Source organism: Lissotriton vulgaris, chromosome 1_2, assembly GCF_964263255.1.
Source record: "Lissotriton vulgaris chromosome 1_2, aLisVul1.2, whole genome shotgun sequence".
NCBI classification, from domain to species: Eukaryota; Metazoa; Chordata; class Amphibia; order Caudata; family Salamandridae; genus Lissotriton; species Lissotriton vulgaris.
Window position 1 is genome coordinate 228,996,957 of NC_141686.1, and position 12,275 is coordinate 229,009,231.

At 38.6% G+C, this 12,275-nt stretch overlaps 9 non-coding genes across 9 annotated transcripts; all 9 read right to left on the reverse strand.

The window, feature by feature from the left end:
* Nucleotides 1-637: 637 nt before the first annotated feature.
* TRNAK-UUU (transfer RNA lysine (anticodon UUU)) lies at nt 638-710 on the reverse strand. The gene has a single exon. It is a non-coding gene; the product is annotated as a tRNA-Lys (tRNA).
* Nucleotides 711-962: 252 nt separating this feature from the next.
* TRNAR-UCU (transfer RNA arginine (anticodon UCU)) lies at nt 963-1,053 on the reverse strand. The gene is given in 2 exon segments: nt 963-998; nt 1,017-1,053. It is a non-coding gene; the product is annotated as a tRNA-Arg (tRNA).
* Nucleotides 1,054-2,322: 1,269 nt separating this feature from the next.
* On the reverse strand, nt 2,323-2,395 carry TRNAK-UUU (transfer RNA lysine (anticodon UUU)). The gene has a single exon. It is a non-coding gene; the product is annotated as a tRNA-Lys (tRNA).
* Nucleotides 2,396-2,644: 249 nt separating this feature from the next.
* Nucleotides 2,645-2,735, reverse strand: TRNAR-UCU (transfer RNA arginine (anticodon UCU)). The gene is given in 2 exon segments: nt 2,645-2,680; nt 2,699-2,735. It is a non-coding gene; the product is annotated as a tRNA-Arg (tRNA).
* Nucleotides 2,736-4,372: 1,637 nt separating this feature from the next.
* Nucleotides 4,373-4,463, reverse strand: TRNAR-UCU (transfer RNA arginine (anticodon UCU)). Its single transcript is given in 2 exon segments — nt 4,373-4,408; nt 4,427-4,463. It is a non-coding gene; the product is annotated as a tRNA-Arg (tRNA).
* Nucleotides 4,464-6,057: 1,594 nt separating this feature from the next.
* TRNAR-UCU (transfer RNA arginine (anticodon UCU)) lies at nt 6,058-6,148 on the reverse strand. Its single transcript is given in 2 exon segments — nt 6,058-6,093; nt 6,112-6,148. It is a non-coding gene; the product is annotated as a tRNA-Arg (tRNA).
* Nucleotides 6,149-7,785: 1,637 nt separating this feature from the next.
* Nucleotides 7,786-7,876, reverse strand: TRNAR-UCU (transfer RNA arginine (anticodon UCU)). Its single transcript is given in 2 exon segments — nt 7,786-7,821; nt 7,840-7,876. It is a non-coding gene; the product is annotated as a tRNA-Arg (tRNA).
* Nucleotides 7,877-9,470: 1,594 nt separating this feature from the next.
* TRNAR-UCU (transfer RNA arginine (anticodon UCU)) lies at nt 9,471-9,561 on the reverse strand. Its single transcript is given in 2 exon segments — nt 9,471-9,506; nt 9,525-9,561. It is a non-coding gene; the product is annotated as a tRNA-Arg (tRNA).
* Nucleotides 9,562-11,198: 1,637 nt separating this feature from the next.
* On the reverse strand, nt 11,199-11,289 carry TRNAR-UCU (transfer RNA arginine (anticodon UCU)). Its single transcript is given in 2 exon segments — nt 11,199-11,234; nt 11,253-11,289. It is a non-coding gene; the product is annotated as a tRNA-Arg (tRNA).
* Between the last annotated feature and the right edge of the window lie 986 nt (nt 11,290-12,275).

A 12,275-nucleotide genomic window follows, 5' to 3' on the forward strand; every position in this document is an offset into this window, starting at 1 on the left:
AAATGACACAGTGAAATTAATAAAGGGCCAAATACTATTACTAACTCCTAAATTACATTTTCAGCAGTATCATTGGGAATTTCCTCTTGGGCATAGACTATGCAACATTTTCAAAGCAAACAGTCTCTGTTTAAGTAGACTTTCTTTCACTGCCATTTTGGTAAATGTTTCTGGTGATGGAGAAGCAGGATTGCTGGTTACTGTTTCAATTAGTTATAAAATAGAGGAGGGATAAAATTGACCCAGTTGGTGTTCGAACCCTTAGCGTTTGAATGCTTTTGCTACATTCGCCTAGGACTCCAAGCCGCAATCCATTGCACCAGAGATCCGACCTGATTCAACAAGGTGATCAGAGATTCACAAATAAAAAGATGACCTATAAGTTGTTGACCAACTTTATCAAATTAATCCGACACTAGCTTACATTTTGAACATTGAATTGGATAAAAGATAATCAACATGTCAAACTACATGATACAGTTTGGGTAAGTCTTCTTAACCCTTGTCAAAGAAAGTAGAGCACAGATGGGTATGTAAGGACTCGATCAAGACTTTTTTGAACCATCTGTAATTGGAATTCCCATTCATTGGATCCTGAAAAGAGTATGCAATTGATATACATTTTCTTTAACCAAGCTGCCTGAACAGGGACTTGAACCCTGGGCCCTCAGATTAAAAGTCTGATGCTCTACCGACTGAGCTATCCAGGCTCTGAGGCAGCACCCCACAAAATGACATTATCAACATTAGGAAGTGTCCCAACTATCACTACGTTTTTTAACCCCTTGCGTGCGGGGCGTATTTTCCGCCTGTGCTGACTCCGCCTTGCGCGGGCGGAGTCATGACGGAACGGTTTCGTCATCAGCACGCAAGGGGTTAAGATGGTTGCCGGTATTAGTACTAAATACAGAGAATATAATAATGAGTTGGTACTTGGGATAACAGGATAACAGGGATACAACTGACTCTGGTGGGATTCGAACCCACAACCTTTGAATATCTATTTTACATTCACCTAGAAGTCCAATGCGCTATCCATTGCGCCACAGAGCCAATCTGCTATAATGAGGTGCAGAGATGTTCTGAAATGAAATAATGAGCTATTAGCTGTTGATCAGCTTTATAAAGTTCATTTGATACTATAACCATGGCTATATTTTGAATATTGAATTGGTGAAATGATATTCACCGTCTCAGACTACATGATACCATTGGTAAATCTACGTACGACTTAAGTTTAGTCAAATGGCACATAATATGTGAGACAGATGTGTATTTCACAACTCCATGAAAGACGTTTTTGCAATTTTAGTAATGGAATATCTTATTCGTCATGCAGGGGTCCACAAAAAGAGCATACAATTAGAGTACTTTTTCTTTAAAGGAAACAACCGCCTGAACAGGGACTTGAACCCTGGACCCTCAGATTAAAAGTCTGATGCTCTACCGACTGAGCTATCCAGGCTCTGCTATACTCTACCTTAAAATCAGCTAAACAAATGTGGACGTACACTGACCTACACTTTGTATATTTATATAATTACATATATTAGCAATCAATATTCTAGAGTTTAATACTGAATTGATATTATAAGCATTTGAAATTTCAGCAGCACACGTAATCCATTATAACTCCGGAAATTTGTACTATCTCATTTTCGGATGACATAGAAATCACGTGTTTAAAATGACACAGTGAAATTAATAAAGGGCCAAATACTATTACTAACTCCTAAATTACATTTTCAGCAGTATCATTGGGAATTTCCTCTTGGGCATAGACTATGCAACATTTTCAAAGCAAACAGTCTCTGTTTAAGTAGACTTTCTTTCACTGCCATTTTGGTAAATGTTTCTGGTGATGGAGAAGCAGGATTGCTGGTTACTGTTTCAATTAGTTATAAAATAGAGGAGGGATAAAATTGACCCAGTTGGTGTTCGAACCCTTAGCGTTTGAATGCTTTTGCTACATTCGCCTAGGACTCCAAGCCGCAATCCATTGCACCAGAGATCCGACCTGATTCAACAAGGTGATCAGAGATTCACAAATAAAAAGATGACCTATAAGTTGTTGACCAACTTTATCAAATTAATCCGACACTAGCTTACATTTTGAACATTGAATTGGATAAAAGATAATCAACATGTCAAACTACATGATACAGTTTGGGTAAGTCTTCTTAACCCTTGTCAAAGAAAGTAGAGCACAGATGGGTATGTAAGGACTCGATCAAGACTTTTTTGAACCATCTGTAATTGGAATTCCCATTCATTGGATCCTGAAAAGAGTATGCAATTGATATACATTTTCTTTAACCAAGCTGCCTGAACAGGGACTTGAACCCTGGGCCCTCAGATTAAAAGTCTGATGCTCTACCGACTGAGCTATCCAGGCTCTGAGGCAGCACCCCACAAAATGACATTATCAACATTAGGAAGTGTCCCAACTATCACTACGTTTTTTAACCCCTTGCGTGCGGGGCGTATTTTCCGCCTGTGCTGACTCCGCCTTGCGCGGGCGGAGTCATGACGGAACGGTTTCGTCATCAGCACGCAAGGGGTTAAGATGGTTGCCGGTATTAGTACTAAATACAGAGAATATAATAATGAGTTGGTACTTGGGATAACAGGATAACAGGGAAACTGACTCTGGTGGGATTCGAACCCACAACCTTTGAATATCTATTTTACATTCACCTAGAAGTCCAATGCGCTATCCATTGCGCCACAGAGCCAATCTGCTATAATGAGGTGCAGAGATGTTCTGAAATGAAATAATGAGCTATTAGCTGTTGATCAGCTTTATAAAGTTCATTTGATACTATAACCATGGCTATATTTTGAATATTGAATTGGTGAAATGATATTCACCGTCTCAGACTACATGATACCATTGGTAAATCTACGTACGACTTAAGTTTAGTCAAATGGCACATAATATGTGAGACAGATGTGTATTTCACAACTCCATGAAAGACGTTTTTGCAATTTTAGTAATGGAATATCTTATTCGTCATGCAGGGGTCCACAAAAAGAGCATACAATTAGAGTACTTTTTCTTTAAAGGAAACAACCGCCTGAACAGGGACTTGAACCCTGGACCCTCAGATTAAAAGTCTGATGCTCTACCGACTGAGCTATCCAGGCTCTGCTATACTCTACCTTAAAATCAGCTAAACAAATGTGGACGTACACTGACCTACACTTTGTATATTTATATAATTACATATATTAGCAATCAATATTCTAGAGTTTAATACTGAATTGATATTATAAGCATTTGAAATTTCAGCAGCACACGTAATCCATTATAACTCCGGAAATTTGTACTATCTCATTTTCGGATGACATAGAAATCACGTGTTTAAAATGACACAGTGAAATTAATAAAGGGCCAAATACTATTACTAACTCCTAAATTACATTTTCAGCAGTATCATTGGGAATTTCCTCTTGGGCATAGACTATGCAACATTTTCAAAGCAAACAGTCTCTGTTTAAGTAGACTTTCTTTCACTGCCATTTTGGTAAATGTTTCTGGTGATGGAGAAGCAGGATTGCTGGTTACTGTTTCAATTAGTTATAAAATAGAGGAGGGATAAAATTGACCCAGTTGGTGTTCGAACCCTTAGCGTTTGAATGCTTTTGCTACATGCGCCTAGGACTCCAAGCCGCAATCCATTGCACCAGAGATCCGACCTGATTCAACAAGGTGATCAGAGATTCACAAATAAAAAGATGACCTATAAGTTGTTGACCAACTTTATCAAATTAATCGGACACTAGCTTACATTTTGAACATTGAATTGGATAAAAGATAATCAACATGTCAAACTACATGATACAGTTTGGGTAAGTCTTCTTAACCCTTGTCAAAGAAAGTTGAGCACAGATGGGTATGTAAGGACTCGATCAAGACTTTTTTGAACCATCTGTAATTGGAATTCCCATTCATTGGATCCTGAAAAGAGTATGCAATTGATATACATTTTCTTTAACCAAGCCGCCTGAACAGGGACTTGAACCCTGGGCCCTCAGATTAAAAGTCTGATGCTCTACCGACTGAGCTATCCAGGCTCTGAGGCAGCACCCCACAAAATGACATTATCAACATTAGGAAGTGTCCCAACTATCACTACGTTTTTTAACCCCTTGAGTGCGGGGCGTATTTTCCGCCTGTGCTGACTACGCCTTGCGCGGGCGGAGTCATGACGGAACGGTTTCGTCATCAGCACAGCTCACCCGTAGCTGATGACGGAACCGTTCTGTTATCAGCACGCAAGGGGTTAAGATGGTTGCCGGTATTAGTACTAAATACAGAGAATACAATAATGAATTGGTACTTGGGATAACAGGATAACAGGGATAAAACTGACTCTGGTGGGATTCGAACCCACAACCTTTGAATATCTTTTTTACATTCACCTAGAAGTCCAATGCGCTATCCATTGCGCCACAGAGCCAATCTGCTATAATGAGGTGCAGAGATGTTCTGAAATGAAATAATGAGCTATTAGCTGTTGATCAGCTTTATAAAGTTCATTTGATACTATAACCATGGCTATATTTTGAATATTGAATTGGTGAAATGATATTCACCGTCTCAGACTACATGATACCATTGGTAAATCTACGTACGACTTAAGTTTAGTCAAATGGCACATAATATGTGAGACAGATGTGTATTTCACAACTCCATGAAAGACGTTTTTGCAATTTTAGTAATGGAATATCTTATTCGTCATGCAGGGGTCCACAAAAAGAGCATACAATTAGAGTACTTTTTCTTTAAAGGAAACAACCACCTGAACAGGGACTTGAACCCTGGACCCTCAGATTAAAAGTCTGATGCTCTACCGACTGAGCTATCCAGGCTCTGCTATACTCTACCTTAAAATCAGCTAAACAAATGTGGACGTACACTGACCTACACTTTGTATATTTATATAATTACATATATTAGCAATCAATATTCTAGAGTTTAATAATGAATTGATATTTTAAGCATTTGAAATTTCAGCAGCACACGTAATCCATTATAACTCCGGAAATTTGTACTATCTCATTTTCGGATGACATAGAAATCACGTGTTTAAAATGACACTGTGAAATTAATAAAGGGCCAAATACTATTACTAACTCCTAAATTACATTTTCAGCAGTATCATTGGGAATTTCCTCTTGGGCATAGACTATGCAACATTTTCAAAGCAAACAGTCTCTGTTTAAGTAGACTTTCTTTCACTGCCATTTTGGTAAATGTTTCTGGTGATGGAGAAGCAGGATTGCTGGTTACTGTTTCAATTAGTTATAAAATAGAGGAGGGATAAAATTGACCCAGTTGGTGTTCGAACCCTTAGCGTTTGAATGCTTTTGCTACATTCGCCTAGGACTCCAAGCCGCAATCCATTGCACCAGATATCCGACCTGATTCAACAAGGTGATCAGAGATTCACAAATAAAAAGATGACCTATAAGTTGTTGACCAACTTTATCAAATTAATCCGACACTAGCTTACATTTTGAACATTGAATTGGATAAAAGATAATCAACATGTCAAACTACATGATACAGTTTGGGTAAGTCTTCTTAACCCTTGTCAAAGAAAGTAGAGCACAGATGGGTATGTAAGGACTCGATCAAGACTTTTTTGAACCATCTGTAATTGGAATTCCCATTCATTGGATCCTGAAAAGAGTATGCAATTGATATACATTTTCTTTAACCAAGCCGCCTGAACAGGGACTTGAACCCTGGGCCCTCAGATTAAAAGTCTGATGCTCTACCGACTGAGCTATCCAGGCTCTGAGGCAGCACCCCACAAAATGACATTATCAACATTAGGAAGTGTCCCAACTATCACTACGTTTTTTAACCCCTTGCGTGCGGGGCGTATTTTCCGCCTGTGCTGACTCCGCCTTGCGCGGGCGGAGTCATGACGGAACGGTTTCGTCATCAGCACGCAAGGGGTTAAGATGGTTGCCGGTATTAGTACTAAATACAGAGAATATAATAATGAGTTGGTACTTGGGATAACAGGATAACAGGGATAAAACTGACTCTGGTGGGATTCGAACCCACAACCTTTGAATATCTATTTTACATTCACCTAGAAGTCCAATGCGCTATCCATTGCGCCACAGAGCCAATCTGCTATAATGAGGTGCAGAGATGTTCTGAAATGAAATAATGAGCTATTAGCTGTTGATCAGCTTTATAAAGTTCATTTGATACTATAACCATGGCTATATTTTGAATATTGAATTGGTGAAATGATATTCACCGTCTCAGACTACATGATACCATTGGTAAATCTACGTACGACTTAAGTTTAGTCAAATGGCACATAATATGTGAGACAGATGTGTATTTCACAACTCCATGAAAGACGTTTTTGCAATTTTAGTAATGGAATATCTTATTCGTCATGCAGGGGTCCACAAAAAGAGCATACAATTAGAGTACTTTTTCTTTAAAGGAAACAACCGCCTGAACAGGGACTTGAACCCTGGACCCTCAGATTAAAAGTCTGATGCTCTACCGACTGAGCTATCCAGGCTCTGCTATACTCTACCTTAAAATCAGCTAAACAAATGTGGACGTACACTGACCTACACTTTGTATATTTATATAATTACATATATTAGCAATCAATATTCTAGAGTTTAATACTGAATTGATATTATAAGCATTTGAAATTTCAGCAGCACACGTAATCCATTATAACTCCGGAAATTTGTACTATCTCATTTTCGGATGACATAGAAATCACGTGTTTAAAATGACACAGTGAAATTAATAAAGGGCCAAATACTATTACTAACTCCTAAATTACATTTTCAGCAGTATCATTGGGAATTTCCTCTTGGGCATAGACTATGCAACATTTTCAAAGCAAACAGTCTCTGTTTAAGTAGACTTTCTTTCACTGCCATTTTGGTAAATGTTTCTGGTGATGGAGAAGCAGGATTGCTGGTTACTGTTTCAATTAGTTATAAAATAGAGGAGGGATAAAATTGACCCAGTTGGTGTTCGAACCCTTAGCGTTTGAATGCTTTTGCTACATTCGCCTAGGACTCCAAGCCGCAATCCATTGCACCAGAGATCCGACCTGATTCAACAAGGTGATCAGAGATTCACAAATAAAAAGATGACCTATAAGTTGTTGACCAACTTTATCAAATTAATCCGACACTAGCTTACATTTTGAACATTGAATTGGATAAAAGATAATCAACATGTCAAACTACATGATACAGTTTGGGTAAGTCTTCTTAACCCTTGTCAAAGAAAGTAGAGCACAGATGGGTATGTAAGGACTCGATCAAGACTTTTTTGAACCATCTGTAATTGGAATTCCCATTCATTGGATCCTGAAAAGAGTATGCAATTGATATACATTTTCTTTAACCAAGCCGCCTGAACAGGGACTTGAACCCTGGGCCCTCAGATTAAAAGTCTGATGCTCTACCGACTGAGCTATCCAGGCTCTGAGGCAGCACCCCACAAAATGACATTATCAACATTAGGAAGTGTCCCAACTATCACTACGTTTTTTAACCCCTTGAGTGCGGGGCGTATTTTCCGCCTGTGCTGACTACGCCTTGCGCGGGCGGAGTCATGACGGAACGGTTTCGTCATCAGCACAGCTCACCCGTAGCTGATGACGGAACCGTTCTGTTATCAGCACGCAAGGGGTTAAGATGGTTGCCGGTATTAGTACTAAATACAGAGAATACAATAATGAATTGGTACTTGGGATAACAGGATAACAGGGATAAAACTGACTCTGGTGGGATTCGAACCCACAACCTTTGAATATCTTTTTTACATTCACCTAGAAGTCCAATGCGCTATCCATTGCGCCACAGAGCCAATCTGCTATAATGAGGTGCAGAGATGTTCTGAAATGAAATAATGAGCTATTAGCTGTTGATCAGCTTTATAAAGTTCATTTGATACTATAACCATGGCTATATTTTGAATATTGAATTGGTGAAATGATATTCACCGTCTCAGACTACATGATACCATTGGTAAATCTACGTACGACTTAAGTTTAGTCAAATGGCACATAATATGTGAGACAGATGTGTATTTCACAACTCCATGAAAGACGTTTTTGCAATTTTAGTAATGGAATATCTTATTCGTCATGCAGGGGTCCACAAAAAGAGCATACAATTAGAGTACTTTTTCTTTAAAGGAAACAACCACCTGAACAGGGACTTGAACCCTGGACCCTCAGATTAAAAGTCTGATGCTCTACCGACTGAGCTATCCAGGCTCTGCTATACTCTACCTTAAAATCAGCTAAACAAATGTGGACGTACACTGACCTACACTTTGTATATTTATATAATTACATATATTAGCAATCAATATTCTAGAGTTTAATAATGAATTGATATTTTAAGCATTTGAAATTTCAGCAGCACACGTAATCCATTATAACTCCGGAAATTTGTACTATCTCATTTTCGGATGACATAGAAATCACGTGTTTAAAATGACACTGTGAAATTAATAAAGGGCCAAATACTATTACTAACTCCTAAATTACATTTTCAGCAGTATCATTGGGAATTTCCTCTTGGGCATAGACTATGCAACATTTTCAAAGCAAACAGTCTCTGTTTAAGTAGACTTTCTTTCACTGCCATTTTGGTAAATGTTTCTGGTGATGGAGAAGCAGGATTGCTGGTTACTGTTTCAATTAGTTATAAAATAGAGGAGGGATAAAATTGACCCAGTTGGTGTTCGAACCCTTAGCGTTTGAATGCTTTTGCTACATTCGCCTAGGACTCCAAGCCGCAATCCATTGCACCAGATATCCGACCTGATTCAACAAGGTGATCAGAGATTCACAAATAAAAAGATGACCTATAAGTTGTTGACCAACTTTATCAAATTAATCCGACACTAGCTTACATTTTGAACATTGAATTGGATAAAAGATAATCAACATGTCAAACTACATGATACAGTTTGGGTAAGTCTTCTTAACCCTTGTCAAAGAAAGTAGAGCACAGATGGGTATGTAAGGACTCGATCAAGACTTTTTTGAACCATCTGTAATTGGAATTCCCATTCATTGGATCCTGAAAAGAGTATGCAATTGATATACATTTTCTTTAACCAAGCCGCCTGAACAGGGACTTGAACCCTGGGCCCTCAGATTAAAAGTCTGATGCTCTACCGACTGAGCTATCCAGGCTCTGAGGCAGCACCCCACAAAATGACATTATCAACATTAGGAAGTGTCCCAACTATCACTACGTTTTTTAACCCCTTGCGTGCGGGGCGTATTTTCCGCCTGTGCTGACTCCGCCTTGCGCGGGCGGAGTCATGACGGAACGGTTTCGTCATCAGCACGCAAGGGGTTAAGATGGTTGCCGGTATTAGTACTAAATACAGAGAATATAATAATGAGTTGGTACTTGGGATAACAGGATAACAGGGATAAAACTGACTCTGGTGGGATTCGAACCCACAACCTTTGAATATCTATTTTACATTCACCTAGAAGTCCAATGCGCTATCCATTGCGCCACAGAGCCAATCTGCTATAATGAGGTGCAGAGATGTTCTGAAATGAAATAATGAGCTATTAGCTGTTGATCAGCTTTATAAAGTTCATTTGATACTATAACCATGGCTATATTTTGAATATTGAATTGGTGAAATGATATTCACCGTCTCAGACTACATGATACCATTGGTAAATCTACGTACGACTTAAGTTTAGTCAAATGGCACATAATATGTGAGACAGATGTGTATTTCACAACTCCATGAAAGACGTTTTTGCAATTTTAGTAATGGAATATCTTATTCGTCATGCAGGGGTCCACAAAAAGAGCATACAATTAGAGTACTTTTTCTTTAAAGGAAACAACCGCCTGAACAGGGACTTGAACCCTGGACCCTCAGATTAAAAGTCTGATGCTCTACCGACTGAGCTATCCAGGCTCTGCTATACTCTACCTTAAAATCAGCTAAACAAATGTGGACGTACACTGACCTACACTTTGTATATTTATATAATTACATATATTAGCAATCAATATTCTAGAGTTTAATACTGAATTGATATTATAAGCATTTGAAATTTCAGCAGCACACGTAATCCATTATAACTCCGGAAATTTGTACTATCTCATTTTCGGATGACATAGAAATCACGTGTTTAAAATGACACAGTGAAATTAATAAAGGGCCAAATACTATTACTAACTCCTAAATTACATTTTCAGCAGTATCATTGGGAATTTCCTCTTGGGCATAGACTATGCAACATTTTCAAAGCAAACAGTCTCTGTTTAAGTAGACTTTCTTTCACTGCCATTTTGGTAAATGTTTCTGGTGATGGAGAAGCAGGATTGCTGGTTACTGTTTCAATTAGTTATAAAATAGAGGAGGGATAAAATTGACCCAGTTGGTGTTCGAACCCTTAGCGTTTGAATGCTTTTGCTACATTCGCCTAGGACTCCAAGCCGCAATCCATTGCACCAGAGATCCGACCTGATTCAACAAGGTGATCAGAGATTCACAAATAAAAAGATGACCTATAAGTTGTTGACCAACTTTATCAAATTAATCCGACACTAGCTTACATTTTGAACATTGAATTGGATAAAAGATAATCAACATGTCAAACTACATGATACAGTTTGGGTAAGTCTTCTTAACCCTTGTCAAAGAAAGTAGAGCACAGATGGGTATGTAAGGACTCGATCAAGACTTTTTTGAACCATCTGTAATTGGAATTCCCATTCATTGGATCCTGAAAAGAGTATGCAATTGATATACATTTTCTTTAACCAAGCCGCCTGAACAGGGACTTGAACCCTGGGCCCTCAGATTAAAAGTCTGATGCTCTACCGACTGAGCTATCCAGGCTCTGAGGCAGCACCCCACAAAATGACATTATCAACATTAGGAAGTGTCCCAACTATCACTACGTTTTTTAACCCCTTGAGTGCGGGGCGTATTTTCCGCCTGTGCTGACTACGCCTTGCGCGGGCGGAGTCATGACGGAACGGTTTCGTCATCAGCACAGCTCACCCGTAGCTGATGACGGAACCGTTCTGTTATCAGCACGCAAGGGGTTAAGATGGTTGCCGGTATTAGTACTAAATACAGAGAATACAATAATGAATTGGTACTTGGGATAACAGGATAACAGGGATAAAACTGACTCTGGTGGGATTCGAACCCACAACCTTTGAATATCTTTTTTACATTCACCTAGAAGTCCAATGCGCTATCCATTGCGCCACAGAGCCAATCTGCTATAATGAGGTGCAGAGATGTTCTGAAATGAAATAATGAGCTATTAGCTGTTGATCAGCTTTATAAAGTTCATTTGATACTATAACCATGGCTATATTTTGAATATTGAATTGGTGAAATGATATTCACCGTCTCAGACTACATGATACCATTGGTAAATCTACGTACGACTTAAGTTTAGTCAAATGGCACATAATATGTGAGACAGATGTGTATTTCACAACTCCATGAAAGACGTTTTTGCAATTTTAGTAATGGAATATCTTATTCGTCATGCAGGGGTCCACAAAAAGAGCATACAATTAGAGTACTTTTTCTTTAAAGGAAACAACCACCTGAACAGGGACTTGAACCCTGGACCCTCAGATTAAAAGTCTGATGCTCTACCGACTGAGCTATCCAGGCTCTGCTATACTCTACCTTAAAATCAGCTAAACAAATGTGGACGTACACTGACCTACACTTTGTATATTTATATAATTACATATATTAGCAATCAATATTCTAGAGTTTAATAATGAATTGATATTTTAAGCATTTGAAATTTCAGCAGCACACGTAATCCATTATAACTCCGGAAATTTGTACTATCTCATTTTCGGATGACATAGAAATCACGTGTTTAAAATGACACTGTGAAATTAATAAAGGGCCAAATACTATTACTAACTCCTAAATTACATTTTCAGCAGTATCATTGGGAATTTCCTCTTGGGCATAGACTATGCAACATTTTCAAAGCAAACAGTCTCTGTTTAAGTAGACTTTCTTTCACTGCCATTTTGGTAAATGTTTCTGGTGATGGAGAAGCAGGATTGCTGGTTACTGTTTCAATTAGTTATAAAATAGAGGAGGGATAAAATTGACCCAGTTGGTGTTCGAACCCTTAGCGTTTGAATGCTTTTGCTACATTCGCCTAGGACTCCAAGCCGCAATCCATTGCACCAGAGATCCGACCTGATTCAACAAGGTGATCAGA